This window comes from Panicum virgatum, chromosome 4K, assembly GCF_016808335.1.
Source record: "Panicum virgatum strain AP13 chromosome 4K, P.virgatum_v5, whole genome shotgun sequence".
In the NCBI taxonomy this organism is placed as follows: domain Eukaryota; kingdom Viridiplantae; phylum Streptophyta; class Magnoliopsida; order Poales; family Poaceae; genus Panicum; species Panicum virgatum.
This window is the reverse complement of record NC_053139.1, coordinates 23,431,119-23,436,831: the sequence shown is the minus strand read 5'-3', so window position 1 is coordinate 23,436,831 and position 5,713 is coordinate 23,431,119. Positions and strand designations below refer to the sequence as shown.

Below are 5,713 nucleotides of genomic sequence, written 5' to 3'. Positions count from 1 at the left end.
AGTTATATTTGAATTGGGTGTGCAATTATAGCTTTTGTGGAGGGTGTTTTTGCAAAATTCAGTGAATTTATTGCATGGCAGCAAAATTTGCTTTTAAGTCTATGTTTAAAGTGAAAATGCATTGAAAAAGACAAAATTCCTGGAATTCAAAATCCTTTCCATGTTTTCAAAATTAGCTCTTGAATCTTTGATCAAATAAATTTTTGCACAACATCAAAGTTGTAGATCTTGAAAAATTAAACAACTTCCATGTTGGGCACTTTTTCATTTAAGTCCTATTTTAAAAGTTATCCTTGTTTTACAGTTAGGTCCCTGAAATTTTCTGATATTGCAACTCAGTCCACCTTTCTTCTTCCCTCTTTGCTTCTCTGTTCAAGCGCCGCCGGCGTGTCGCCGCGCCGCCCGCCGCTCTAGGTCGCCCCCGGGCCCCCTCTTGCATTGCGCTGGCCTCCACACGTCGCCTGGAAGGTCCCCGCCGCCACCCAAGCTGCTCTGCTGGCCTGGTGCATGCACGCCACGCCGCCCAGAGCACCGTCACCGGCCGCCACCGCGACACCGCCGTGGCCTGTGCAGCGCAGCACTCCGGGCCCCCAACTCGCGCGCGCCCCAACATCTGGAGAACCCCAGCACTCTATTCTATGCGCTCTTTCACTTGCTCCCCGCTCCGGAAGCCCAGAACACCACCGCCTCCGCCATTACCGCCCGAGATCGGAGCTCGCCGCGGACAGCCATCCTCCGCCCTTCCTCACCCGCAATTAACCCCGCCAATCGATCCGCCTCACTCTCGCGCAGCTCACTGACCTCTTCTCGTCGCCTATCCTCCACCAGAAACCCTAGCCGTCGAGCTCCGCCGCCGTTCAGAGCTCCGCCGCCACCTGCTCACCGTGGAGCTCATAGCTCCGGTCCTCCTCCGCTCAACCCAACCCCACCAGAAGCTCCGCCTTGGCCCCGCGAAGTTCACCCACCCCTCCTCCTCGCCCATTCCTCACCGGAGCGCCGCCTCCGCCGTCCTCCTCCGCCGCCGGAGCAACTGCTCCACGGGGAACCCCCAATCCGACCACCCCGAGCCCCAAGAAGACTACCACTGGGTCCGCCTTGGCCTGCTCTCCATTTCCCCCACCCCACCCTCGCCGCCGGCGATCGCCGTCGTCGGTTTTGGCCGGTCAAACCACCGCCCCCTGCTCTGACCCGGCCAGGGACCTCGGGTGAGAAGAATCAAAAACCCAGGGGGTTATTTGAATAGCCATAGACACATATGAATAGTATCTTTAGGGACTCCTTTGTAATTTTTGCTGAGAACTTTGAAATTCCATAGAAATTCATAGGAAATTCAGAAAAATATAAACTTTGATGTTTTGGAATCCTTCTGATTAGCTCTATGCAGTAGAATCATAATATTTTAGGCTTTTGTTGAAAGTTTTTGCTGTATAAATGGTTTTGTGTCACTAGGTAAATAAATGCTAAATGTTTTATCTTTTTCTTATCTGATGATTGAAAGCTTTTCTTGCTCTGAAATTTTATGGTAGTTTACTCATGTGACACTAGTTTTCTATAAAAATTTTGTGATCAGTTCTCATGTGTAGCTTTTTCTTTGGTTTAATGTTTGTTTAGTAAACTTTAATTATGGTAAATAGTTTCTATTCGTAATAAATCATGAAAATATTTCTACATGTTCTTCTTGAGTAGCTTAGCTTGTCCAGGAAGTTTGAGCTCCAGTTCCTAACTAGAACAGGAGATAAAAATGAATATTGCTAATCTGTTGTTCTGTTTTGTTTATTTTCTCAGAATTAATTCTATGTAGATAAAATCATGAAAAATTCACAGAAGCTAGTTCATTTCTGTGTCGACCTCCTGTTAAATTTTGAGTTCTGCTTTGTTCTATTTTGACCTGTATAATTCAGGCTTGTTCTAGGTGTTGTCTGAATGAATGAATTGTTGTGATTAAATGGCTACATATCTTGGCATGATTTTTGCAGGGTAACTTAATCTGTTCATGTTATGTTTAGGGTAATTTTTGCTAAATTTATTTTTGTTTGTGCTTTGAGTTGTTTATTTATTAGCAAACCATGACTTACTCGTTATAGGAAATCACCCCCACTTGTTTATGAAGTTAGTAAACTTCATTTGTGCTGTTGATCATGATGACTTGTGTATTTAGAAATGTTGAGTTACTACTCTATAAACGATTGCCCATGTGTGTATTTGTTTTGTTTGCTTAGCTTCGCCACATCGTAAGTGTGTTTTAATTTCATCTCTTGCATTACATATAGATACGTCTGCTTTATCGGACGGGACGTACGAGCTAATCTCGGAGTCTGACGGAGGTGATCTCGAAGCTCAAGTGAACACTGCTGAACTAACTGAAGCCCCGGACCAAAGTTCGGAAGAGCCTAGGGCTGAAATAGTTAGCAACTACCGAGAAGGCAAGCCCCGGACATAACCTATACTTCAAATTAATATCATTTACTGTATTACTTACTTGTGCATTTACAGTTCTTAGGATTTGAATTGAAACCCTAGATGCATGATCCTAGGAACCTGTGTACTGAACACTAGACTTGAGTTCGACTACTTGCTAAGCTTATAGGACCGGTAAAAGTCGAGTGATTGCCTGTCACTCGCGAGCTTTATAGGAATTGCTTGTTTACTTTCTGTTATCAATATATGGACGACGGACGGGGTCGTGTTCGATATCACGACCTTTGGTGAGACCCCGTCTGTGTTGATGAACTTGCTAAGGTCGCGGTGTGTGGTAGCGGTGGTTAAGTTTTTGAAAGTACTAGCCACATGCCGTAAATATGGTACGCGGTAAGCCTAGTAGCCGATTGGACCGGGGAGTGGATATACCTCCCACTCTCTCTTTAGAGATAGGTTTTTAAATATTATTGTTGATCAACACTGCGACTTCAAGGGACAAGGGTGGACCTCGTAGAAGGGTTGACCTTGGAGCCCTATAGTCGGGGAGAGTGGCACTATCCACAAGCCGGAAAGAAAGGTCAACGGTTGTTTGGGAACGACCCGACGGTGTTCCAGACGTGTGTGCTAGGTTTATCCTTGCAAGGTTGAATTTCGATTTAGAATCGTCCGCCTCTCACGATGAAATGAGACTGCTTGATCCCTTTGCCACACAGAGTAATAAGAGCAACAATATTATTTATCAATCTTGATGTTTGCTTAGTTTTCTACCATGATTGGATAGTAGTTGCTTACATAGAATGGTTAATCAACTAGAATCTTGAAAGCTAAAACTTGAAAGTAAGGACATACTCTTTATTGCTTTTCAGCAAAAAGGAAAACCAGAGCCTCACTGAACTTTGCATAGTCTAGCTAAAGTGGGCTACTTATACCCCTTGGCGGTTAAGTCTTGCTGAGTATTAGAATACTCAGCCTTGCTGTTGAAACCCTTTTTCAGGTGAGTATTGAGGACCAGGTCGCTAGTTTATCTTGGCCCTGCTCCTTGCCTCCTGGCTGGTCCGTAGAGTGGGATACGTCTTCGGCCGGCAATGACTTTGACGAGTAATACCATGCTTGGGCTAGCCTGGTATACTTTGGCGACGTGTTGTAGCCGTCGTGTTTTATCTTCCGCTGTTAAATTCTGAAGTTTTACACTTATGACGTGTATAACTGCTTTACTAAATTTGGTTTTGTAATAATTGGTTTAAACTGGTTTGTAATCTTTACTATGCCTGTGTTGTAAAATTGTGGTTGTAATATCTCTGGACTCGCCTTCGTGCGGGGTATGCTTGTTCGATCCGAGAACCGGTGGTTGTATCGGGACGTTACCCGACAGACCAAGGATTGTTCCGTTTGAAGTGCGTTTGATCCGGTGTTGCCTTTATGGTGATGGCCTGCGCACTTGAGCCGGAATAATTCAGGTGGTTCTGCCACAGCACCATCGTTGCATTGCCTGAATCCTTAGTGGTTACACCTTACCAACGTGTCCTTTGTAACGACCTCGTAGTGAGTTTACTAGTCATCTCACCTAAGGAAGTGTGATGAACAACTAGCGTAGCTCACGACTTGTGGGTAAAGATGTGCAACCTCTGCAGAGTGTAAAACTGGTATACTAGCCGTGCTCACGGTCATGAGCGGCCCATATCCTCCTTTTGATTAGTGGGGTTATCTTCCTTTGACGAGGCAGGTTTCCCCGGGTGGCTTGGTTTGGTATGGTTCTCAGTAGTAACATGTTTAATTTTGATTAATTATTATGTAACTGTGTTTATGGTAATTCATCAACTTGTAGTAAATACCTTTAATAAAATTTTGCCAAGACTTAAAAGCTAATGCAGTTGAGTCAGCCAACCTTAGAGCCTCATAGTTTGTGTTATACTTGTTGAGTACAAGTTGTGTACTCACTCTTGCCTACACTACTATTTTTCCTCTTGGGGACACTCTACTGCTGCTCAGTTCCTACCGACGCGAGGGAGTTCGCTCAGCGCTACCAGGACTACGAGGACTTCTAGGCGTTCATCTCCCAGTCGACGCCCCTGTGGCGCCCTGCTCAGCTTCCGTCGAGAGTTATCGTTTATGTATTACGCTTCCGCATACTCTGTACCAGATATTTTATCATTAATGTAATAAATAACTTTCGTACTCGCTTTATTATATCTTTTTACATGATATGTGCTGTGATATATTGTTCATTCCGTTGTATATACGTGTGACTTGATCCTGGCACGTATATGATTGCTCGGTTTATGTCCTTTTATAAACCGGGTGTTACAATGAGGATGCCAACACTCATCTCCAGCAGTTCCTGGAGCTCTGCAGTACTTTTGTTATCAAGGGTGTATCGCAAGATGCCATCCGGCTCCGACTGTTTCTGTTCTCCCTCTTGGGGAGAGTGAAATAGTGGTTTTATGCTAACAAGGCTGCTGTGGATACTTGGGACAAATGTGCCAAGGCGTTCCTCTCGAAGTTCTTCCCGACGGGCAAAACCAATGCTCTTCGTGGTCGGATTTCGAACTTCTAGCAGGCATCAAATGAGTCAATTCCTGAAGCTTGGGAGAGATTGTAGGCGTACATTCTGGCGTGTCCGCACCACGGAATGGACAATTGGCTCATTCTACAGAACTCCTACAACGGGTTGACACAGTCATCCCGTGATCATGTGGATGCCGCTGCGGGTGGAGCTTTCTTCTCGCTGACCATTGAAAGAGCTACATCTTTGATCGAGAAGATGGTGTCCAACCAAGGTTGGAACGATGATCGCCTCCAACCGCGCCAGTGAGGCATGCACTCCGTCAAGGAGGCCGACATGCTCGCTATGAAGATTGATCTCCTCCTCAAAAAATTTGAGGATTATTCCCAAGATAAGGCTCAATTGCAAACACTTCAAGCCTTGGAAACTAGCATGACGTGCGAGGTCTGCGGGAACGTTGGACATTCGGGTGACAATTGTCCATAAACCCAAGAGAAAGCTCTATTCCTCAATGGCAACAATGGGTTTCATCCACAAGGAGGTCATGGGTGGAATCAACCACGCCCATACTACCAAGGAGGTAATGGGAATTCAAATTCTTTCAATTTTAACCAGCCTACCTTGAGAGATCTTGTCTACGGCCAAGCGAAGATCAATTAGTCCCTTCAGAAGAAGTTGGCCGCTATAGATAAATCTATGGAGACCATCCATGCCAAGATGGATGGATTCTCCACTGCCATCAAGAACCAGCTGAGTTTCAACAAGATGATTGAGACTCAACTAGCTCAAGTG

At 45.2% G+C, this 5,713-nt stretch overlaps 1 non-coding gene across 1 annotated transcript; it reads right to left on the bottom strand.

Moving 5' to 3' along the window:
- Positions 1-4,942: 4,942 nt before the first annotated feature.
- Positions 4,943-5,049, bottom strand: LOC120705286. Its single transcript, XR_005687874.1, has one exon. It is a non-coding gene; the product is annotated as a small nucleolar RNA R71 (small nucleolar RNA).
- Positions 5,050-5,713: the final 664 nt, after the last annotated feature.